This window comes from Aquila chrysaetos, chromosome 22 (assembly GCF_900496995.4).
Source record: "Aquila chrysaetos chrysaetos chromosome 22, bAquChr1.4, whole genome shotgun sequence".
Classification (NCBI taxonomy): Eukaryota; Metazoa; Chordata; class Aves; order Accipitriformes; family Accipitridae; genus Aquila; species Aquila chrysaetos.
This window is the reverse complement of record NC_044025.1, coordinates 22,105,043-22,129,523: the sequence shown is the minus strand read 5'-3', so window position 1 is coordinate 22,129,523 and position 24,481 is coordinate 22,105,043. Positions and strand designations below refer to the sequence as shown.

The 24,481-nt window shown below is 44.2% G+C and overlaps 1 protein-coding gene and 1 long non-coding RNA gene across 2 annotated transcripts in view; one reads left to right on the top strand and one right to left on the bottom strand.

Annotated features, from left to right (window-relative positions):
• Window positions 1-8,791, top strand: part of JAKMIP2 (janus kinase and microtubule interacting protein 2) — a 71,715-nt gene extending 62,924 nt beyond the window's left edge. Inside the window, 1 exon segment of the mRNA XM_029997689.1 lies at window positions 4,582-8,791. The gene's annotated coding sequence lies outside the window, so the exon portion shown is untranslated.
• Window positions 36-5,975, bottom strand: LOC115334014. Its single transcript, XR_003921013.1, has 3 exons — window positions 5,769-5,975; window positions 5,028-5,139; window positions 36-899 (listed from the first exon to the last, which is right to left on the bottom strand). It is a non-coding gene; the product is annotated as an uncharacterized LOC115334014 (long non-coding RNA).
• Window positions 8,792-24,481: the final 15,690 nt, after the last annotated feature.

Sequence of the window (24,481 nt, the reverse complement as noted above, 5' to 3'; positions counted from 1 at the left end):
AAAGACTCAAGAACATGTAACGACAGATCAAAATTTTCTGATTTGGGGACAGACCCATACCATTAAATTTCTCACTGTATGTCTTAGCTCTGGCTTGAGCTATGTCAATGAGTAAATTCTTCTGCCCTGCACTTGAGGCAAGCTGAGAATACAGTTGTGTGTGAAAGATGTTTTGTCATGCCCTTCCACCATTTGTATTAGCTCAGCCTTTTTTTCCAGGTGCAATTCAAGGTATTGATTATAACCAAGTGGTATGGGTCCAGTTTGGTGGGTTTTCCTTTTCCTTCTAAGGGAAGCTTCATTTCAGCTAGATCAAGGATTTCTTTTGCAGTTTCATGCTGATGCAGAGACAGCTCTCAGAATTAGCCACATCAGCTGGAATCCACTGCCACTTTGGCTGGCCAGACCTCAAAATGAATGTTTTTATGGGCTGAGGCAGCAATATATATGGAGGTTGGGCTGAATAGGGAATGAACCATAGGAAAGAATCAGAGGAATGTAGACAGATCAGTGATAACAGCTTTTGTAAACAATGGCCAATATCATTATAGAGTTTCTGCTATTTAAAACATACTGCCTTGATCCACTGAACATTAAACAGATTGAGGTATGACTGCATACTTACTAATGCTCCTGCCACAGGATTTCGGGGAACCATGACACAGCACAGCAGCTGTGAGATGTTTTGAGTGGCCATGACTGGTGAAAATTTGATTTTACAGTTTCTTGCTTATTCATAGTGGGGAAAAAAATCAGGAAGTCTTCTAAAACAGCCAAATTACATATAGGCTAATTTTAAGAAACCAAAATATTCACAGTACACAGTAGTAGCAAATAATTTTATATGACTCTGTCTTTTGCTGTACCACAGAATCATGAGTCCAGAACAAGCAACCAACCTGGAGGGAGAGTCAAAAAAAAAAAAAAAAAGTCTTGGATTTAAGGTGCACCTTGAAAACTCACAGGGAACTGATAGTGACATTTGCAAGAACCTGTCTGCATGAGTTTTTTTCTATTTGCCTATACTGTTGTCCTTTTTTCAGTTTCTATCACAGCTACAGTAAAGTCCTTGTGAAGCGTATGAGAAAAAACTGGGGCAATAAGAGGTTCAGAATTTTCTGTATGTACAGTTTGCACCTATATTTTCCACCTGTATGGGTATGGAATAGGTTTTCTACTGAGTATTTGCCTCTTCTGGTACAGCTACAGAATTAGTAAGAAGTTTATACATCCTAGTTTTACTAATGCTGGTATCCGCTATGATGGAAGAAAAATAGGAAATGGGGAAGGGGTTCTTATTTCTTTGAAAATGTGCCTCAAAAGATATCCCTTTCTCAGTTTAGGTCACCTTGATTAAAAATGCAGTCATTACATTAAACTACTGAACAGTTTTTCCTAATCCTGTCTCTTAAGATAGAGCACCCAGTAAAGTCTTTGAAGTAGAACATACATCCTGAGAAATACAAAATAAAATTTTCATTAATATTAGAACTCATCTTCCTGATTTTTTTAATTGTTTTTAGTTTTGAAATGAATTTTTTTCAGAAGTTTAAAAAAACTCCTCAGTAGTAGATGCAAATGCCAAGAAGATCCACAAAAATGCATAAAGATAACTTTTGTTTATAGATATGATGTTTTTCCTTAGAAAAGAAAAAGATGATTCACATGAAAAATTTAATCCACCTGTAATTGAACTTAGAGTAGGAAATCCCTAGTCCCAGGACAAAAATGTCAGTGTACGCTTCCTGAGGCTGTACGCATGGTTTTGGTATGCCAGCACAGAAGAGAAAGGAAGACAAACTAAGAATTAGAGACATAACATGGATGAGTCACTTGGCTTTTCAGGAATTGCAGGTATATACCTGTATCTTTTGAAATAAGCATTTCCCAAAATAGAAAAAAACCCCTATTATTCTGTTACATTGGAATTCCAGCAGTGCTGATTAACTCTTTGTCTTGGAGCCTGTGAAGATATCTCAAGTGCCCTGTAACATTTCAGTCTCTGCATGCTAAGAAAAAAATGTGTTTTAACAGCCTCACAATTAACTCTGTAATGTATTCAAAGGCAGACTGAATTTTGCAGAAGAGCCATTCCTTCCCTCTTCTCAAAGCAGGACAGGGAGAACTGCATATATAGAAGGAGAAGAATCAGGACCATCAAAAAAATACAACAAAACCTCCACATTTGCTGATAACACTTATGCCCTTTTGGCCTAATTTGAGGGCAGGTATTGGGTGATTAGAAAAGCTAATGAGGTGTTTAAGGTCAGAACTCTACATTCCTCCTAAAATTCTAGCAGATTTATTATTATTCACTTGCAGTCATTGTTCTACCTGCATGTGGCTGCTGGGTGACATCTAGCACAAGCTATCTACTAATTTGATGCGCTCTTCACTGGCACATTCATTGAGTAGGACTAATAGTCAAAAGAAATGTAAGCATTTTTCTGCCCCTTTTAGGACTAGCAGGACTGTCACAGCTGCAACAAAACCAGAGCAGCATTGAGGCTGATTTCATTGCTGGGGTTTTACATAGATCCCTTAGGGATCGTGTCAAGACTTCATTTCCACCCCCACCCTCTCCCTGGTCCAATCTCCTTCAGTAGGTTTTCTGCTTGTTTTAAACAACATCTAAGGCTTAGCAGGTGTAAATCCCTTTGGTGTAACTTCACTGAGCCCAGGAAGGCTGCTCTAACTACAGCACCAACATGAGAAGAGTTTCACTCGCTGGATGCACTGTTGCTCCATAGAGGCTGGCCCTGGGAGTGCACAAGGGTCTAGTTCGAATGACTTACGTCTCTACTCCCATTAGAGAGGACAAGAAGCATCAGAGACAGCTGAAATGTGGTTTACAGCCCCAGAGAGCCTGCTGGTGTGTTGTGCCACTCCTAGGACCACCCAGGAGATGAATGGTTCTTTTGACTTTCCCATCCTGCTTTTGCATATTTGGCTATGAATGTCAGGTAGGGAACAAGAAGATGGATTACTGTGAGCTGAACGGCAGAGGAAGTAGCCATGATAGTGGTGGAGATATAGTGATGTAGGGAATGGGACATTGACTATGAAAATGGAAAAATCTTGAAGGGTGAGGTGTGTGTGTGGGATATATAAACTCGATGCTTTTTCAGAGGATCTGTGTTGCTGTCAACTCCGTTGAACTGTAAAGACAGCTGCAGCAGGCCCAGCATCACAGCAAGCATGATATCTGTAGAGTGTTTTACCAAGGCAAGTCACTCTACAAGTGCAAAGCATCAAGTCTTGTAGCAATTCCTCAAACACAAGGCAGTGGTAAGCAGCTGTTAGCTCCTTATCCCCTGCCTGATCTTAGTCTTCACCCCCTCTATTTCCCTCTGTGGGATCCTCACCCTTCAATGCCCGAGGGGAAATCTCGAGACAGAAACAATTTGGGAATGGTGTTGGCAAGATTGAGAGGGATTTTAGCAAGGTCATATTTTCTGAGGCTGGAATACATGGAATTAGTGAGAATAACTAACATTGATTTGTGTTTCCCATTCACTTTAAAAAACCACCTGCCTACCCAGGTGACTTTGACATTTGAATTAACTCAGCAAGGGTGAGCATGGCATGGGGAGTGTGCTATCAGGATTTCTGGTTCTTAGAACTACTGAGATATTTATCATCGGGGGGATCTTTGCAAAATTGCTTTACTTCCACTGGCTGCAAGTTAACTTTGTTAACCGTATCATAAGAGACTTCAAACAGATCCTTGATAAAACAAACAACCAAAAAGCACAATGCATCCTTGAAATGTACCTAGGAAGCCATTTGATGATGGAAAGTCTTTGGTTTCATTTGTGCCTTGCTGCTGTTTATCCTTTACCAACCTTTTAACTGGATGAGAGCAAACCACAATGCAATTGCAGATTATACTTTCTGGTTTCTTTCTCAGAGTGAGCATAGCAGTCACTGCTGTACTTTTCAGATAAGGAAGGACAAGCATGAATGAAACCATGGGCAGCAATATATAGTATCCAGACCAGAAGCTCTCTAATTCCTGTTTATGTGGGATTTTCCTACCTGCATTTTTTCTGTGCTTGTCAATATACACATTCACTTATTTGTGATCACATAAGGAAGTCTGGCCTACATGGATTTTGCACTCAGTGAATTTTACCACATAGGCTTGAATGCTGAGAGAACAAAGACAAAATATGCCCTTTTTCCCCCTGGTTTTGAACCTGGGAACTGCAGTCCTTTTCCATAGGTAGGGTAGGCTTCCTCGGAACAAGAGCAGTCTGGGTTTGCCTCATTGCTGCAGTTTTGGTTCAAGAGTTATTGAAACTGATGTGTAACTATTCATCTGAAGATGCCCATGGGGACTTTTATGGACCAGAGGGCTGTACTTCATAGGGTTAAATGGAGAGGCTTGGCAAAATACCCAGAATTTTCACAAATGCCTTTCATATGGACAAACAGAAACAGTTTAATGCTGATAACTGTAAGAACAGATCTTTTCAACTTTCTGATTGATAGACTGCATCTTGTCAGCTGGGATATGTAGGTAGAGGAACCTCTCACTTATCTGATACAGATGTTCTTCTTTTTTTCTTTTATCTTTAGAGTGCCCGACCACACATATAAGTCTTTATAAAGGCAAATGCTTCCACCCCACCGATGAGGAGAACATTGTTTACACCTATTTTAAAAAGTATAAAAATGAACAACCTGTAGCCAAGACTGCAACCACCTTGTATTTTAAAGCCATCACTCAAGATTTGTTACTTGACAGTTCCTGTCTCAAGCTATGATATATGCTGCATCTAATGAAATTCTGTATGTTGAAATTACAAAAGGGGAAGAAAAATAAACTGTGAACCTACATCACTTAGGAAGAACTTAAAGGGAAGGAACCACTTTCAGCTGATCAAGTCAGTGTGTCTTGGGCATGGAACCAAAGTTACAACAGAAAAATCTATCCCTGCTGTGCAGGGCAATCGTTTAAATGTGACACTGTCATCCCACGAATCGATCAAAAGTTAACAGGACAGAGCAGGAGAAACACTTACAAGCCGCGGAGAGATGCTAACAACAAAGCATTCAGTTTGAACTGTCTGGCTTTCTCACTGCAGGGGACTCCTCCTCTCCCTCTTTGGTTTTAACCTCAGGAACAAATGACAGCTGCAATGTGGGGGGAAGAAAGGAAAAATGCATTCTGGTTTATTGCAGGATGGGCAAGACAGGGCACCATGTTTTGCGCTTCAGATCGTAACAAAGCATCACCCTACTCGGCAAAGGAAGGGGAGAAGAGGGTGTCTGGCATAAGGAGGATTTCTGACAGTTGTAGCCTTCTCTCTTCACCCTCCCTCCATGAAGAACAGCCTGTCTATTGTCAGATACTTTTCATACTCTTTAAAGACTGCCATTGAGATAATAATGACTATACTTGGTTTTACTATTTGAATAATACACTGAGGATCACTGGATTTGGACCTACAGAGTAGCTTCTGAGAAAGAAAAGAAATACGTTGGAGGACAGTGGGGGAAAAAGCCAACCCCCTTGTCCATGTGGTATGTTCCACAAAGCATCAGCTTCCAACTGTTTTGTCCCAGCTTGGAACAAATGTTTTGGTTTGGCTTGTCAAACTGACTTTGTTAGCTGGCTTCCTGATCAATGACACATAAACCAAAAATGGGGAAAAGCTGTGTGAACACATCCTTATTAGAAGTAAGAAGTATCGTTAGCCTGTTTAGATTTTTCCACACTTAAGAATAACTAGAAGTAGTTTGCATTTCAAAGCATTACTTACCTCTCTAATCACCAAGCCTGGAACCCAGTCCTGGTGCCTCCCTGAGGCATCACAGGTCCATGCCCCCTGTAGTCCGTAAGACTATACTAAGTCAGTAAGAACCCTGAGGAGTGCCACACCTGCAGCAAACATTGTGAAGGTCCTGTGCCTGCTGGGGGCAAAGCAACCCAGCTGCACCCATCTTCCCTTTTCTCACCGACGTGCTGTGTGAGCTGGGCATGACAATGCACTTCTCTGTGCCTCTGTTTTCATTTCCCTGGAAATGGAGTCATGCCTGTTTAGACTTCAGGTTCCTGTGGCAAGGCTCCTTATTTGAGCTGTGTCTTCCCCAATGGAGCCTTAATTTTAACTGGGAGAAATGGATGTCTGTATTACAAAATAGAAAACTAAGGGCCAGAATACAGCCTGTGCATTACTTAAACCTTCAAAACAGGGCTCGTGTACCAACATCTTACGCACACAGACTCTGCCCATCAGAAGCTTTAAAAGTGCTTTACAAAGAGTCTCTCCTTTGTTTACTTGTTTATTTTTACAGATGAAGCAACTGAGGCACAAAGCAATGAAGTAACTTGCCACAGCAACTCAGCAGGTCAAAAGCAGTTCCTTGGCCATAGCAGGGTTGAAGTTCCTCAAGTATCAAGGATGCCTGCCCCTCACAGATGTTTTTTGGCCAGAATAGCTTTTAATCATTAATGTCCATTCACCCAACTGGATTGCAATGCTGGGCTCCATTTCTCCACAAAGGCTCCTAACATCCTCATTTCTTGCATGCCCTGAGATTGTGTTAAGCCTTCCATCAAAGGTTAGAAGCTATTAGCAAGTGATTTTTTTTTTTCCTGCTCCTTAAAATTAATTTAAATTACAGAATGACCACATCTTCTTGAAGCAGTCTGTTTCAGTCAAGGGGTTTACTGAATTCTGCACCAACTGTATATTTGTTGGTTCATTTTTTAAAAAACAGGTTTGTAGGCAGATATGTTAAATGAATGCAGGTACGTTGCATGCTCTTTGTTCAAATTCTTATTCCCCCGCAGAAGAATCTGTGGATAAGGTTGGCCCAAACCTACGTGTGCTTTCCAAGAGTGCTGCTAGCAGTTCAGTCCTGAAGCTCTGGAGTCAGGCCCTTTGAGAGTCTCGTCCCACACCTGTGACATCTGTAGATCACTAAGCAACTTTACAACATCTTGTTAGTTACAAAAAGGGGGTTTTCCTCCCTGGTTATTCCCTCTTCCACCTCTCACTGTTTTTTCCCCTGTTACAGCACCAGTTCATTTCATACCACTTGGCTGCAGTGTCCTGCAAGTAAATACAGGCTGGAAACTGTTTTCCCTAGCATTAGGGCCAGCTATTAAAACATTGAGCTCTTCTTGCAAAAGAATGAGCAGCACCTGTTTTCTGTGATGGTGCAGTAACTTCTGCGTCTGCTTTGGTTAAAAAAAAAGAGGACTAGAAATGTTTGTTTCAGGCAATCATAGGGAAGGTTCACGGACAGATAGAAGTACCTAGTTTCAGAACATACCTGACTGATCTTGTGGCAGGCTTCATCATTTAGGGCCCCTGAGCCATGGTATGCATATCTTATTTGTCGTTTTTGCCTCATTTCTCCTCCCTTAATCTTACTGAATACATACGCATGCAGGTGCTCCATTTCCAAGGCTTAGGGTGGGGTGGAGGGTGGTAGACAGTCCACAGCTCATCTTGGTCTGCAAACTTTTAAAAGATTGCAGAGAGCTGAACAACAGCTGCTTTACTCCCCTTGCAGCATAAGCCATGCCTAAAACACACTTCCTGACATAGTACAAACTTTCTGCTGTCAGCTAGATCAAAATAAGTTTGATGTTTGTGTGTATATATAAATACACATGTATCTATATATGTATATGTACATATATATACATATATACACATATATATATTCCCTATTGTATATAGTAAATCATTGCTATAGCTTATGAAAGTATACTTCCAATCTGGGTATGGGGAACTGAATCTAGACTTTTTTAGCTGCCACAACTGGTACGCTCCTCGTGATTTAGTTTTACATCTCATGGGCAACTAGTTTTTGGATCTGTTTTTCTGGGGTCTCCCCCCTTCTCTGTCCTGAAGCTGTTTATCCAGGCTTTCTGCTGTTCCTGACATTCATTGAGGCAAAGTATTGAGAATCCTCTCTCAAATTAGTCACTGCAGCCAACCTCCCCCCCCCCCCCCCAACCCAACAAGCAAAATAAAAATCAATTTATTGCAGCCTTTGAGGACAGCAAATGTAGCCCTGGATTCCTCCCTTCCGTTCCATCCTAGGCCGTAGCAGGAGTACCAGCACTCCAGGCTATCCATACCATCAAAGCAGTAGATGAGCCACATAACATAGTGCAAGTCAGCTTGACCAAAATCTGACTTGCTGCTTTTTCTCCACTGACACAAGTCAGGAGATTTTGAAGACTATTCTTTCAATTTAAGCACTTCTGATGGGGGCCGAGTTAGGTGAGATGAATTTAGGCAGTTGGGGTTGTGCAAGGAAATAGGGCTTCTTGCAGTATTATCAGCCTGGCTCACAGCTCCATCCTCCCTTGTTGATGTGCCTGGAGGACCATGGAGACTTTTTTGTAGACATGCTTCATTTTCCCACTCCCTGCCCTCATCTCGGTGGGAAACATCCTCTGAACCCCCGAAGCTTTCCATTCCATGGCATGCCAGGAAGACTGAATAAGCCAGGCTCTCCTTCTCACTAGGACAAGGTTCAATGAACAGCCACACAGTTGCTGGGGATTCAAAGGGTTTTTTCTTTTCCCCTGCCCACCCTCATATCAGCACCTGGGTGTTTTTATATATACTTTTTGTTCCCAATTTCTTTGATGTCTATTCCAGAACAGAATTGTACATGACTTGGCAGAATGACCCTTTGATAAACACTGGACATGTATCTGTACTATATGTATTAACGTGTAGAAGAGAATCCTTATTGTATGTAAAGTTTTATGAATGGTTATTTTTTAATTTATGTATTTAATATAGGATTCAATGACCTCTGGTGTTTTAGTTTGTATAAAAAATAAAACCGCAGCATTTTTAAAAAAAAAAAATCTCACTTTACATTCATGGAGATATTCGGTGTCTGTCTGGAATCTGTTTGGAGGAATCATGTTAAAGCTGAGCAACAGAGAGACGCCTTCCTTGCCTGCTCTCTCCCTCTGATGTGCCTGCCACCCAAAGAGAGGACGGCTGGAGAGGTTGGGCCATAACACAGCACACTCTGGAACGTAAATCTATTAAAAAGCTTTAGTGGACATCCTGAAGTACTTTGTTGATAAGGGGAAGGCAGGCAGCTTTCTTAGCATGGGCCCAAGTTGGAATTTATTGGGTTTTTTGCTAGGCCTGTGCAGAAAAAAAAAAAAAAAAAAAGCAGCTGCCTCCTTTTTGCTAGAGTTGGGGGAGAAAGAAGAGTGTATGGGGGGACCCTTATTCGACTCTTGCCCCAGTTCGGGAAAAAAAAAAAAAAAAAAAAAAAGGAAAGGCCTCAGAATCTCCCTTTCTCTGCTCACAGTCTCGCGATGCTCTGCAGTGCCGATACCTGCCTTTATGCATCTCTCCCTGTGAAACAAGGATCAGGCTCAGCCGTTTGCTGCAGAGAAGCTGCACAAGCGCAGCCACAAGCAACTGTCCGCAACACGGGCTTACGCTATCAACCCCCCCCCCCCCTCAAAGCGCTGCGCTCCCTGTGTCACCAAGGAGCGCCGGCGGTGTGAATTAAGAGGGCGGGACCCGCCGCAAGCCGGCGGGCTCGGCGCCCCGACAGCTGTCACTCACCCGCAGGTCCCGCCCCCCCGGGACGCTCGAGGAGCCGAGGTCAGCGCCGGCCGCGCGCCCCTCAGAGGCCACGGGCGGGCGCCGGCGGCAGCGGCCTGCTGAGGAGAGCCCCGCCGCCCGGCCAGGGCCGCTCCCGGGCCCGCCTGCGCTCACCGCGGCAGCTCCGCCTTTACGCCCGGGGCCGCGGCAGCAAACGCGCTTTTCCGCGCGGGAAGGACGACGACGGTTCCGGGCCGCAGGCACGCGGCCCGGCCGGGCCCGGCCCCCCAGAGCCCGCCTCCCCGCGCTCCGCCCGGCGGGGCCGCCGGCCGCCAGGGGGCAGTGTCGCCCTCTGCCGCCGCCGCCGCCGCCGCCGCGGCGGGCTCCGCCCGCCGGTCACGTGCCGCACCAACGGCTTCTCGGCTGCAGCCCCGCGGTGGCCGGCGGGTGCTGGAGCCGGTGGCCGTCGGTCCCTTCGCCGCGTCGGCGGCTGCGTGCGCCGGGCCGGGCCGGGCCGGGCCGGGCCGGGCCGAAGCCGGGGCCGTCCCTGGGAGCTGGGGCTGCTGCTCGGGCGGAGGGCTGCGCAGGAACCGCGGCCGTTACCGGCAGGGAGCTGCGGGCGGATCGGTGCAGACTGGCACAGACAAGAGCTGGGGGGGCGGTTTGCGTAAAGTAGAAGCACACCGCTTTGGAAAAACACCTGGTGGAAGCTCAGCGGGGTAAAAAAGAAACCCAAACCAGTAACGGCAGTGATGGAAAACAGAAACGTGTCTCTTTTTTTGCCAGACTTTGCCATCCTCGGGTGCTGGTAATATTTTCCACTGTCATTCCCGAGCACTAAATATAGTTTACATTTTAGGTCATGCTCTTTGACAGTCTTTAGACCCTTTGGAATTCCCCCCTCCCCCCAAATCTGTGCAATTTCTCAGCTTAAAATGAACTTTAAATGGTCATCAATTACAGTATGACTCCTGTATGTGAAAGAGAATGAAGTTGGTGTTACAGTCTCTTGTAAGCACTGGGTGAAGCGGAGATAACCAGCCACCTAAGCAAAACTCCTGAAAATACGAGCCAGGTCTGTCAGGAGGAAAGACAACAACTCTCAAATTCAGGCTTCTGCTCCTGCTTTGTGGATTAAAACTTCCACTCAAAATGCATACTGAGCTGTTTTCTGTTGTTACGTGCAAGGCTAATGAAAAGTGACCTTCTCTGGGAGACAGAAGAAACAGAGTAGAAAACTAAATTTCCTTCCATTACATTTTAACCCTTGTAAGGGTTATAATTTGGGAAATAAGGTTTATGCTTTTTCACGAGTACTTACTTCCAGAGGAAATGGATGAGCTGTAGTTGCTGAACTCTTAGGAGCTTCTAAAACATTGCCTTCCATTTTTGCACATCAACAAAGCATCCAGGAGGAGCAAGAAATGTCTCCTCTGCCATTTCCAGGGGGTGCTGGGGTCAAGTTCTTCTGTTGTCTTCTCCAGAGCAAACATTTGCTGTTTGTAAAACCTAATCTGCACAATCAGACCAGACACCTCAGCAAGGAGAAAAAATCTTTCCTAGACAATTTTACTTCAGCTTTGCCAGCAGGAACATGAAGAAAAAGAGAAGTGGTCAAAGCCCAAGCTACAACAAGCACTGGGAACCCCAAGTCTACATTGGTACACTAGGGCCCCTTCTAACACCCACCATTCCCAGCCCCTACCAGGTCCCTACTTTTACAGTATCCCTATTCTGAATGACTAGCTTCTTGCCTTTTCAGCATGTGGGGATTTCACCTCACTGCTTAAGCCTTGTCCACTTTACGAGATGTGCATTGTAAAGAATGCAGTGCCTTAGAGCAGGCGTACCAATTGCCACACATCAATACAGCCACTTAGCTCCTCTCTGAAATAAGCCACCCAAGGTGTCAAAGGCTAGCTTCCTCTGAAATGTCTCTTTTTGCAGATGTTGATGGCCCACCAGCCACATAAAGGGGCTGAACTGCTGTGGCGAAGGTATCCTGCAGCTGGTCACGGTACAGCCGTGCCAGCACACACCAGGAGCAAGAATTCATGGGAGGAATTTTAGGGATAAATCCTGGGTGCAGCATGCTCGTGGGTTTTCACAGCCTTCTCTTGTTCAGGAGAACAGACTGGACTTGTCCCATCTCTGCTGAGGTTTTCGTTTTGAAGAATCTTCATGATCGGAATTGGGGCAGCAGTGAACAGCAGTGCTTTTATTGCATTTGTTGTCAGAGAGACAAAATATTATGCAGCCCTGCTCGGGAAGCCCATAATCCCAGAGGTGAAAGGCAGCACAGTTCTTGGAAGCTGTGTGCACTACAGAAAAAGTCCTTTTGGAGGGAAATTGCCAAGGAAAGTCTTAGAGAGGAAATGGAAAGCACATTTTGAAAGTGCAAAGTTGTAGCCAGGTATTTACACCTAGCCCACCTTTTTACACTCAAATCCCCAACAAATCTGAGCTAAAGAATATTATATTGCCACGGAATAGCCCAGTACATGAATGTATTCTTTATTTAAAAAAAAACCAAACACATTAATTATCTTTCCCAAGATCCACTGCAGCTCGTATCTTTAAAGTGTTCTTAGAAGACTGAAACACATTGAATGGGTCCAAGACACAGAAATTTGGATCTAGATTTAGATCTCTACTATTATAGAGTTCAAAAGTGTTCGTCTCCAACACCCTTGCACAATAATCTTCAAATAATGAATGAAGCAAAGAACGTGAGCCAAGCAGTCTCATTTCCTTTGGCTAGAAAAAATGGAAAGGGCATTTAATATTAAAATGCACTAATTCAGATTAAATCAAAGGGAACAGGTATGCATATAAAATAGATGTGTGCTACAGGACCTGTGGAATAAGCTTAGCTTTTTTGGTTTAGTGAAACCAACATGGTGAGGGCATGGGTCTGCATTGTAAATACATCAAGGTAGATAAACACTAACAGAGAGAGGGACTTCTTAGCTAAAGGACAAAGTTGACAGAAGAAAGAATGCATACAAACTATCTGTGGTTGGTTAGAACTTAGAAAAATTTTCCTGGCTGTACTGTTCTACTGCGCACTACTCTAGCTAGTGAAGTAAGATCCTGGAGAGTCCTCGAGGGGGTACTGCAAGTCGTAGAACTGGAAGTCAGAGAAATGCTAACTGTGTCTACAGTGTAAGTGTTGCTCTAGCAATCGCTTCTCTGGAGACTCTCCTGTGCCCAGAATGTCATTACTGAAACAAACTGTGATGCATTTGGGAAAGAATGGGCCATATTTGATGTCCTACTGCTCACACACAAGGGCAACAGTATTTCATCCACCAGAAGGCAGTTGCTCTGATGTCAAGAAGAGTAGATGGGTTCCAACTAGTTGCCTGCATATGGTCTACTTGGGCTTTGCTGTTCCTAGTGCGTGTATGCATATGACAAATATCCTCATCACTACCACTATCGCTATCTACAGTTCTGACAACTGTGTATAGGTTAATGGTTGAACCTATATAGAAAATGAATTCATTTGTAAGACTTTCAGTAGGCCCCTTGAGCTCACAGTTGAAACTCATTAGTGGAAGAAGTGTGGTGTCGGAGGGCTAGAAAAGTAGCTCTGTACCCCAGAATTTCCACAGATTCCACATGAGCATCGGACCCTGCCTGCCTGAGAAAGGCTGCTTTGCTTCACTGGACTTTTTCATTTAAAATACCAGCAGTGTGCTAGCTGGCCATGGATGCTGCAGAAATTCTGCAAACCATATTTCCCCCTAGATGCCTGTCAGCAACCTCCTGCTGTTATGTGACAGAAGCAGTGTGGCCGGCTCAGAAGGGCTTTGCAGATCCTTCCCAGATAAGGCAGTGGAGTACAGCTCATGTGCCAGTAGAAAGTATCCTCTCTACCAAATGAAGTGCAATAAGGCTATTGCTGTGCAGCTACACAGCTATCAGACTAGGAGATTCATTTACTCTTTCAAAAATTTGTAATAAAATTAGAAATATATTTCAGGCAGGGTGCTGCTTATTGGACCCAGATCAGTAGGGGTATAGGAAAGCTACTGTGTAAACTCCAAGCCTGAACTTCTGCTGATGTAAACCAGGAGTACTTTGCTGAAGCAATGCAGGTACAGTGCAATGAAACCAGCATCCTGAACTGATACAACTCAGAATGGTAAGCCTAGGTGTCAACACTTGTTATGGCTGATTTTGCCATCACCTGTGCATGCATGGAAGCATGGCCATCCAAGAGATCATTTTTATGACAATAACAGGAACTCTGACACCAGATTTTGGGTTCAGAACTCTCTGCGTGTTTCTCTGGGACAGCTGCAAGGTGTCACCAGCTACAAGAAAATAGAAGGGATGGGACAATGCAAGGGAGTCCCAGACTATCCATACTATGGTCAAGAGAGGGCAAGCCTTGTGCAAGTCTGTCCCTGGTACGTGACAGCACTTCAACCTGCCCCCAGGTAGAAAGTACCTTAGTATGATGGTAGCCAGAATCAGGCTGCAGCTGTTTGGGCTACCTTTGAGGCATGTCCATTTTGTCCAGTCTTTAAACAGGGCTTTGATGAGTAAAGAACGGAGCTGTGTTACAGACTATGCATCTGTCAGAGGCAGGCATGGCCAGTACTCATGGTTTGTGTAAAAGGAAGTATGACTGCATGTTAAAAGGTTTCTGTGTTGTCTCTGCAACCTATTTGGATGGCAGTAGTTTTCCATTGTTTGAGAGATTGTCTAAACATAGTAAAAGCCCTAATAACTGGCAGTGTGCCATCTGCTCTGTGTTGAGGGGGGCTAAGTCCCTGAACACGGCAGAAAAATACATTCCAAAGCCCTGTTCCTGCTTGGACAGAGGAGCATCCCACGACTTGTGCCGCACTGACAAGATGCCATTGTGCAGTGTCTGCTCTAGTGCCTGGCCACCAAGTGACAGCCATGAACAAGCTGCTTTGCACAACAAAGAAAATCCTGTGAAAACCATTTTAGAAGCCTGGAGCACAACTGAGACTAGAGATGTAATGATTTCAGTGTGTACAACAGATGGAGACTTTAGAGCATGGAGCCACTAATCTATGGATTACAGACTCCGTAATTATAAACTGACACTTACCATTTCTGAGAGGCACTACCAGCCGAGGGAGGGATCTTGCAGATCAGTGCTCAACAACTGAATGCCATGTTAGGGATAACTAGGGAAGGAACAGAGACTGGAAAATGTAACTGTACCAACCTTTTGCTCATTTGTGTCTTGGAGTGCTGCATGGAGTTCTGGTCTGCTGCAGATCTTGAAAAGAGGATAGCAGTGCTGAAAAAGGTCTAGAAGAGTCTGGCATGCGTGCTCAGAGACATGGACCACAGCGGCACCCAAGCAGGCTCCTCAGCGACAGGGACTTCCTCTAGGGCAAACCATCAGTCAGTCAGTTGCACGTTTCTCAACTTAAACAGGAGAGCCTGTAAGAACCAATAACAAAGTCAGATCTTCAGCACCTCCAAACATGAACCTTGATATTAACCATAATACTAATCCCAGTATGGTCCTATCTTATTAACTCCTGACCTTGGAGCAGATGAAAACTCATTATTCCTCCTACTTTGTGCCTGATTCTATCCCAGTCAGTCATACAACAAATCATACACCAAGATCTACAGATCCCACAAAACTGGACCTTGGTATTTACTCTAGCAATGCACTTAACTGATACCTTTGAACCCTGGGACACAAGAACTAAAGCAATCAGCAACCAAGCAGGTGATGCTGTTGTCATTGGCATGGGCCAAACACGGATCATCTATAAACTAAGGTCATCAACTCTTTTATTCCATCCAGATCCCTAACCCTAAGAACAATCCTAATCTAAGCTGTCAGCCTGTCCCTGTGACAGTTGTTATTTCCAGATTTAGCTACATGATAATGGCTGGGAGAGAAAACAGCTTCAGCACAGATGAAACTGGAGGGCCTATCTAGAACCAGCGGTGCTTTAAGTCCGGAGTCCTAACTGAGATGCAATCACCCACCCTGCTTCCCATCTTACCCAAATCAATGCAAATTCATTTGTTTACTTCTGGCCTTATCCTATACCAATCTATCTAGTAAAATGCAGAAATTAACTGAGTTCCACAGCCATCGCTAAACTGAACACCAGCCGTAGCCTGGACCCTAATGCTGTACATTGCCTGAATTCCTCAACTGCCTCAGACACAGGAAAAACACCTGTGTTTGAGCCAAAAGAGCCTAGCAAGAGCAGGAAATGCAAGCTCGTCAACTTTATACTCCAGTACACCAGTATACTCATGCCTTGGAGGCATCTCTTACCCACAGAAGTAAATGTAAGGCAATTGCAGAGATTAATAACAAAACCCCGGGATCTGGCAAGATGCAGTCATCAAATAGGTTTTCAGTGCCTCCGGTTAAAAATGCTGCCTTTAACAACCAGCCTGACTTAATTGCCTGTATGAGCTCTATACTGCTAGGAAGCCAGTCGCTCTTGTACGTGCCAGGCCTCCTGCCACCGCGCCAGCAACCTGCAGCAAGCCCGTGTTCCCGCGCAGCCGAACCCCGTTTGTGCGCGCGCTCTGAGGTCGCTCGCTCCCAGCTCACAGACGCTGACTGCCATGTGGGACCCGCCAGCTCCGGCCATGGGTGCCAAACGCAGCACCCTTGGGGGTTCCGCCTGCCGCGCTCGGGTGACTCTGCCACTGTGCCGGGCCCACGCGCCATCGCTGCCGGCCCGTCCCCAGGCTAAAACCGGCCTGGCATGACTCATGTGTGGCGGCACGCACAGAGCGCGTCTCCCACGCTAAACACCGCAGGGGTTTGGGAGGAGAAGGGTCATCCTGCCTCTGGACCCGGATCAGGTTTGGTGTCAGAAGGGCTCTAAGCTCTGCCCTGGCAATATGGCAGCAGTGGTTTACATGTAAAATATTCTCTCATCTGGAGGAATCACGAAATTGTAATTTTACTGCTTACATTAATGCAGCTCTCATCCTGACTGATAACACGTGGAGTAACCACCTGGCCAGTGGAAGGATGTACCATACTCTCACCTCGCTACAGGTGACAGAATGATTTATAAATACCAGTTCAACTGACAAATGCCACCGTGTTTCCTATGGATGGGTTTTCCACAGGTGGCTGCCTGTCTTTGTTATTCAATAGCTCCACAAGTGTCTTCAGCAGATAATCCTGACCTGGAGCTTACTCATGAAATATTTATGGAAAATTGAAGTTGGACCTCTGTAGTAATTATAAATTCTATTACATAGATCACATGTAATTTTTCATCTAGATGGAACATGTATAGCAAGCCAAAAGAAAGTTCAAATTTCAAACTGTGCATATGACTGTTATGTTATACTTTACAGTCCACAGATTAAAATTCACATAGGTATCAACTCTAAAAATGCTTTAGGTGGAAGTCTTAGGCCATTCAAGCTTATAATTCACTGTATATTAATACACGTTCTCATTTTTTGAGAAAATCAAACAAAAAAGAACATCTTATATTAAAAGCAAGTCATCAGCATTTAATTATTAAAATAAATATATTACAGCATTTGTCTGGCTGTATGAAACAGGTTTTCAGGGCCTGGTAACTAATCTGCTGAAGTGAAAGCCAGCAATCATGAGATGGGGATCTCTAAGAGTACGGTATTTGAGGTGTGTGTGCCACTGAATGGGTGAAGATTATTGCATGCTGTAGCTACTGGGAAGAATCTTGGCAAGCTGGGTTAAAAGCTGAGACTTAGTAAGTGAATCTCACTCGGCTCATAAGACAGTGCTTGTTCTGCGAATAAAGAGCGTCCAGAGCTCTCATGCCAAGCCTAAACTAAAAATCATGCAAATATGCACATTTATTTTAGATTCTGATCCTCAGAGGACTCAGGCAGAATGGTTACTTATAAAACAAGGTGACTTGCAGAAAGAATCTGGATATTGTAAAAAAATTGCATAGCTTCATCTGGTTTCCTTTAGACTCCTAAAGCAGAGTTGCTGAGTTATTGCATTCTTGTTTGATGTCCTACATGAAATCATATTATTAAGGCCAGAGACACAGCTGACTGCTCCCGGGTTAGCATTTCACTGTTGCTACAGCAACAGCCACAAACAGCCTTGCAAACCTTGGAGAATGGGCTTGTTCCTATTGGGTATTCCTCCGTCCCCAGGCCTCCCAGCAAAGCACTGGAGCTCCTTCCAGTTATGGCTGGGACAATTTCAGCCGCCCTTGGGCACTGACTCTTCAGGTGCCAGGAAGTGTGGGATTGAGGAGGGCAGGAGAAGACAAGAACAGTGAGAGAGCCAGACAGACAGTGAGCAGAGTAAGGAAAATCTTCAGCATAAACTCAAGTAGGGCATAACTGGACCAGCACAAACCCTTGCAACAGCTTAGGCTGGAATATTTCCCAGAATGAGAATATTATCTGGTGATTAACCTCTCCCTAGGCTTGTTTGAAGCTGAACATCTAATACCAGCTGAGTACTTTGCCGTTGGTGGGTTTCAGCAAGCGTGCGGAGCAAGCCACCAAGACGACTGTATTTTGATCGTGCTTAAATCAGCAGGAACAGCTTAGGTGACTGTTGTTGCTCCTGATTTACAGAGGTGTAACAGAGCTAACAGCCTAGCCCACGAGTCCAAAGAAGGTGGGTAGAAAACTGACAGTAAAGTATTCCTGCCTGAACCCTGTGGTGGTATGCTGCAGACCCCTGAAGCCAGGGAGTGAAGGCCTGAATGGGAAGTGTCTGTGTCTATCATTTTAGTATTTGAGTGCAAAAAATGTGACAGGAAAGCTGTGATTTTACAAATTTAGACCAATAATGGAACAGGAAAAATATACTCACCTCCTATACCCCTTTTAAAATATGACCACAAGACTCAAAGACATCTTAAGCTACTCTCATAAAAATCAGACCAAAACTTTTTTGATGAAAATTATAGCAGAAATATGAAGACTGACTGCCAAAACTGTGAAAGGCAAAACTTGCTCATGCTTGGCTTTAGCAATTGTAAAATGACTGAAATGCTAGAAATCTGACATGAGATTGGGAACTGGAAGACAAATCACTAAAAATTGTTCTGGAATTGGTTTCCTAATAATTGTCTAAATAGATAGCTCAATTCATATCATAAAGAAATGCAACATAGTGAGTAGTAAAAGCAGTTAATGAAAAGCCTTCTCCATTCAGAAGAAACAAAAACATCAGTTAAAGTTAGCAGTCTCATCAGCAAATGGGACAGACCATGTCTTATGCCAGTGATACATGGAGCCCTGCCTGCTCTCTGCTTTTTGCACTGGAAGTGCATTAGCTGTGGTCTGCTGTATGGATGACATTTGAATCAGCCAGCAACAGAGGGAGGGAGTTCATAACCACGGCAGACACCAGTTTCCTTCCTGCAGTCAGCCACCCAGTGATGATCTAACTGCTCTAGAATGCCTTTAAACTGCAAATGTGCAGCCTGGTACCCACCCACAAAAGACATCTGTTGCAGAGAAAGCCGCCTTGCTCGGAGAACATGCAATCCTTTGCGTGAACTGTTGTTCTGAAATGCTTCAACTCAGTATCCAGCAGCTACACCCAAAACTGGCTAAGGCCGCCTATCAGTACTTCTTGGAGGGGAAGATGCTTCTCTTGATTGTTAAAGACACAGCAGAAACTCTTGGTGTGCTTTCTTGCTGTGGTCTTGATTCAGGCTCTACTGAAACTATACCCACAGGTCAGAGTGTCTCCTTGGCTGAGCTACACATCTGCTCAGCAGCCGCTGCTGACTGCCAGATGCTGTAAAGGCTCAGGTCTTCAGCAGACTATTTCCTTTATGAACAAACTGTGATATAAATGCAGTAAGGATCATGTAATAGTGGCTCATTAATTTTTATTTCTTTATAATAGCCCTAATTAGGTTATGTGCATTCAGAGATTTGAATGGAGAAGCTTCTGGAACTGGAAGTCTTTTGTTTGTATATTCTTTGTATGTTTTCAGCCATCCCAGAAGTTCAGTAATGTTAACCTGACACAAAACATACTTTACAAAACAAGATTATTATTCTGCTTTGCATGGTCCAGGGGAAACATAATGAGCTTCACTTCCTGGAGACAGATAAAGGAGGTCTGAAAGCACTGCCTTTCCCCCTCAGTGGGGAATTTACTGCCCTTCCAGAAACTTCGCTGGCAAAAGACAACATTTTTCAACAGCAGTTTCCAAGTTAGGGATCCGAACTCCTGTCCAGGCATGAAGAGAATACAACTGTATGTTTTTTAGGATTAATGGAGAGCGTACACTGAAAAAGGAGGAGGGCAAATGGCAGATTTGGAAGTACTCAGCACACAAGAAAATCAGTCCATTTTCATTAGGTAACTAAAAATGATTTTTATGAATGAAACCCGAGCAAATTCTACATGAGCATTCTGACAAGTAGCATTGACTCTTAGGTCCTGAGTTTGCAAGCTGTCATACTATCTTTAACTTAAAAACATGGAAACATTCTAAACTACATAAATAGCATTAATCATCAGCGTAGAACGTGTGAAACATTTTTTCAGGATGAGAAGCATAGCATCTTGTAATTGTCTCAGTCAGCATGTTTTAGGGCTTTCCTTGCCACGTTCCCAGCGACATGTTTCTTCAGTTGCAGTATACCTTGCTGATGCCTACACTGTCCCCAGCACTCCACTTCTGGTTCTGCCATAGCTGCCCTTGTTGTTAAAGCTCTGCAGAGAAAATCTGGACCTCTCTGGTCCTTTCCTCATTGTCCTGGAAAGTGCTTTGCAATCCTCAAAGTAAATATGCTAATGAGTTAGAAACCATTACTGTGCAAGTCTAAGTAAATGAATTGCAATTTCAAACAAAGGAAAGTACACACTCCTTAACAGAGTTAAGGCACATGTATTACGCATCTGTTAGACAAGCCAGAGAAAAGCAGTGGGCTGCTATGTGAGCTGGAGTTCAAGTACCCCTGAGCTATTATGAGTTCCAGAAGTGAGCTATTATGAGTTCCAGAAGTGATGCTCAGAAGGCACTTTGTGTAAATGTCTTCATCCAGAACCAACACACACTCTCAGACAAGATTTCTTTTTAGACACAGCTAGAAAGCATTCAAGTTATGCTTTCCCTGTAACTTCAGAGAATGAAGACAATGAAGGAGATAAGAATGGCAATATCCACCAAGTATTATAATAAAAAGACAACAACCTACAGCAGTTTGGATTCCTTTGTATATGAAACAGGGAACTTTTAAAGTGACCAGTTCCCCAAAGTGCCTTCAAGCCCCAGGTAAACCAGCCAGTACAGTTGCAGTTGCTTAACTGATAGGGGCTGTGAAAAGAATTCAAGCATTCCGGCTTGGCAGGAGAGACAAGCCTCTGTTTTTACATTCTCAGCACAGAAATTTCCAGAGGTCACTGTGGTATCTGTTACTTGGATTTTTATCAGCTAGCCTAGGCACTGAATGAAGGATGTGAATACTCTAATGATGCACGGTCGCTTATGGATATCGTACATAAAACTGTTTGACCACCTGCACATATGTGTGTGTGACACACACAGGTCCTCACTTCCATATCACAATGCATATGTCAGAAATAGTGGGAAGGTAAAAGGCAAACACAGTGAAGCAGAAGGGCCACACTGCAAAAGTAACCTGCCATGTTCTCTCTTACCCATTTTCTACCAAGAGAAATCTGTAGTAATGGGGCAAATACAGGGAAAAGGAAAAGGATTTTAGTTTCACAGACTAAGTGGTTCATTTGGCAGTTATAGGTCTGACATTCTTACAATACTGTATGTTTTATGGGATGAACGAAAGCTATATTGCAGTTAAGGCATTAGCACATCTGGGGTGCAGACTGATTTCAAGCTCAGACATTCGAAGTTTATCATGAACAGATATAACATTCATATGCTTTCCTAGGGAAATGACTAATATGCTGCCTATCACAGTTTTCCAGTCCAAAACACCTCACTGTGTTTTCAAAGTTCGCAGCCATTGATGTTCACAACTCACTCGTGCTCTATAAAGGGCCCACATCAAAATGCTGCAATTTGGACCCGGGGTTGTAGCCTCTCCAGCAAGAAAGCATCTGGCTCTTTCATCGGTGTCTCTCTCTCTTCGGTCTTTATTTTTTCATACTTAGTAAAATTCATAGAGTGGTGACACTCAGCACAATGGTATTTTGTGGTGCACAACTCCCTATTAAACAGGAATGAGCCTGTGGTGTGATGAGTCAGTTTAATTCCTTTCACTGCAGTCTGCCCGTGGTGTGGCACTCACAAGCCATTGGTTTAGAAGTAAAAGCAGCTGAGATGAAAGAACCAAGCCAGAAGTTAGGAAAAGCCCCTTCAGCCTGAGCAAAGGTGTGCATGAGCATGTATTATAAAGACAAAACATTGATGTTAATTTAGTGTCTGTGCAACATGGTAATCCCATAAAGTCAGATAATCCCTACCCCCTCTAAACTAATCTTCCAAAACTGTTAGTGGTTAGGTGGCAGAATGAAGGCTGCAGTGCCCAGCTGCAAGCCACCACCCCTCCGCGGCAGGAGGCCCCAAGACCTCAATCCCGTCGCATATTTGCCTTGGTGCTGTCCGCGCAGCACAAGCATGTAATACACACTGGGCTGGAAAACCAAACCAAAGCGAACTATGAAACAGTAAGTGATTCTCTAACCCAAGAACTGACTACAGCACTGATGGTTCACGTGTTCCAACGCGGCGTCCTTGGGAGCCCAGTGCCAAGGCTGGAGAGCAGCAGGTGAGCTGGAGCTGTGCACACGGGGCAAGAAGACTCCGGTGAGGTTTTTCTGCATTGCTGTCACTGACTCCTGTCTGTACTGGTAGCACTTATTGGTCTCCTGAAACTTTGCAACTGTCAGATGAACTATGCTAATTAAATGAATGCAAATTATTTTCATAATGTGCTTTGGCCATTACTGACCTTGTTAGAATTACATAGGTATATTAAAGCTGAAAGCAAATGTACCTTATTATTAATCCTCAGAGCTGTCTGCTTACCTCAAAAAACATGCTTTGGAAAACTTCTAAAGGACCTTCAGCTGATCAGAAGGTGACATGTCTGATGTTTGAGGATCTTTTTGTTTGGGCCTTTTTTCTGTTCTCTTTGATGCATAAAACTTAGAAAGACACTGTTTTAGTTTAAGAAAAATCTACAAAACTTATCTTTTCATTGAGATACCTCCCTCCTGCAGTGTCTTCTTTCAACAAATAGAGATTTCAGCCAGAACTTAGGTTCATCCTCTGGCCAACAAGGATAAATCTCTCTCTCGTGATTCCCCCCCCGCTTTCAAACAGATGGAGGACAAAACCTTAGCAGTTAGCGCATGGCTCCCTGGTGTGGCTTGGAAAGAAACAGAACTACTTGCAGACTTTCTTCTGGACTAGCAGCATTCTGACCTTTGTAGCTCTGTCCTTGCTCAGTATCCATCACCTCAGTACATTAAGTTCTCTTCAGCTAATCTACTGTGACAGGACGGAGCTTTCAGCTCTCAATCTGCTTTGCCATGTCCCATGCATAGCAAGTGACGCTCCCCAGTCTGCTGCCTGGGGCACTCCTCTGAGCACGGCCATGCTGCCTGAGAGATCCTCAACCTCATCACTACAGGGACTTCCCTGATGACACGAGTTCCTTCTGCAGCACTGGAGGGAGACGTCATGTCAGCACCCAGGAGCCCGTCACTCCGCTCGTCCGTGGCTGGTTCTCACCTGCTGATCATGCCAGTATGAGGTGCCTGGTAAGACTGCCTGCTGCACGTGCTCTGTACATCGCTGGCCAGTCATTTCTGTCTCCAAATACAGTTTATCCTAGTAAATTCATGACTCACCAAGGAAAAGCTGAGTCCTAAAGCAGTGCTAGACCAACTCTTTTTTCTCTTAGATAGTAAGGCTTTGCCGAACTATTGCCAGTGACTCACCTGTGGCTAACACTGAGCCAGGACTGCTGCTAGACAGCAAGCAGTGGACTCATCTCTATCAGCACAATAAGGACCATGATACCAAGTTAGCACAGTCTAGCTTTACGCATCATTAGAGAACAACCGTTTCCCAGCCCAGTTATTTTTCATCTGAATTAGTGAAAATGAAGAAGTAGTCCTGGCCATGGCAAGCACAGGTTCTAGTTCCTGCAGGACATCAGTCACTCCAGTTTAGAGCATATGGTTTTCCTCCAAAGTGATAGCAAATGGACTGACAGGCAAGCAGACAGCAATCTTTCAGTCACAGCCTGGTTCCTGTGGTATTTACACAGCTAAGATGCTTATGTCATGGGTTAGAGGGCCATGACAGAAAATGCACACAAATGGCAGCCCTGCCTACTTCACTACGCTGGCCAAAATACATTTCACCACTTGCTTCCTCACAGTCACAAGAAACCATATAAACAAACAAACAAACATAGTACCTTTAAATCCACTACAATTCTACTCTGTTGACATCTAATTACTGATTATAGGCATGTAATCACTGCATGTAATCACTAATTATCTCTAGATACACCACCTGTTTTTGCTATAGAGCATCAGTGTACTCACCTGAAGCTATAGGCAGGGAGGTTGAAGGCAGGACCACTTTAGGTCCGGAATGGTTGATTAGGTCAAGTGCAATACCATGGAAACAAGGAAATCTCATCTTAGTCCTCAAAAGTCCTGTCTGGGAATAAAAGCAGGCACAGAGAGGAGTAGCTGGTGATCCCTGGGACAAGCTGGAATAAGAGGGAGTCACAACAGCAGACTGCCATTTGAAAGCAAGTCAAGCATTTGCCATCACAGCAAAGGCCAAAGATGGAGTACTTGAATGAGAATGGCCAAGCCAGGCTTCACAGCCTGGGAGAAGATGCTGGATGATGTCATCCAGGAAGCAGTGAACAAACAGAACAGGTGGAAGGAGACTGATTTTGAGAGGAAGAGAAGTGGGCAGGGAAGCAGAACATGAACTTGGAGGAAATGG